The sequence below is a fragment of the Mastomys coucha genome, unplaced genomic scaffold (genome assembly GCF_008632895.1).
Source record: "Mastomys coucha isolate ucsf_1 unplaced genomic scaffold, UCSF_Mcou_1 pScaffold21, whole genome shotgun sequence".
NCBI classification, from domain to species: Eukaryota; Metazoa; Chordata; class Mammalia; order Rodentia; family Muridae; genus Mastomys; species Mastomys coucha.
Window position 1 is genome coordinate 14,101,933 of NW_022196904.1, and position 775 is coordinate 14,102,707.

Consider the following 775-nt stretch of genomic DNA (forward strand, 5'->3'; position numbering starts at 1 on the left):
TACCCTCCACACCCCAAAGAGAAATCCCTTCAAAACAGTCTGGGGCCTGTAGCCAGGGTGGGAGGGGCTTGTGCCCCACAGCCTCGCAACCCTTGGGGTCAGTGCGCCAAGATCAGGTTGGTTTGTTTTTCTTGTGTTTTTTATTTTGTTTTATTTCCTTAAACAATCATCAATGAGATTTGTCTTTGGGCCCCAGCCTTGGCTTCATGGCCTCACGGCCAGGGCTGGGGCCATGGTGAGCATAGGATAGGAAGAGTACAGTGTGGCAGTGTTTGGATCCCTTCCACCCCTTTGTAAAAGCCAGGCTTGGTAGTGGGCACCTGTCATCCCAGCACTCAGGAGGATTACAGGTTCAAAGCCAACCTGGTCTATATTAGAAAAAGAAAACTGTCCTTTTGCTAAAGAAAAATTAAATGAATTTTTAAGGCTGAAATCTGTGGGTAAGATGGAGTCTGGAGCCTTCCTCTTGGAACAGTTAACCGAAGACCCTCATGGGCAAGGACATCCGCTTGAATCCCCACTCACCATCAGGCCACACTTTTAAAGAAAAATTGTTCTCTAACCAGGATTGTAACAAAAGTGTAAATAGTATTTCTGAGTTGAAAGTCGATGGTGCAAATATGTATATAACGTACTGTATTTTTACAATGATCGTCGCATGGCTCTCCACCCCCTTTTGTACTCAGTATCTGTCTTCCAGAAACCTCACCTGCCTTCTCTCATGTGGTCTCTTAATCCAGTAATTGTATTACTGCCATTAAAGGATGCAGTTATT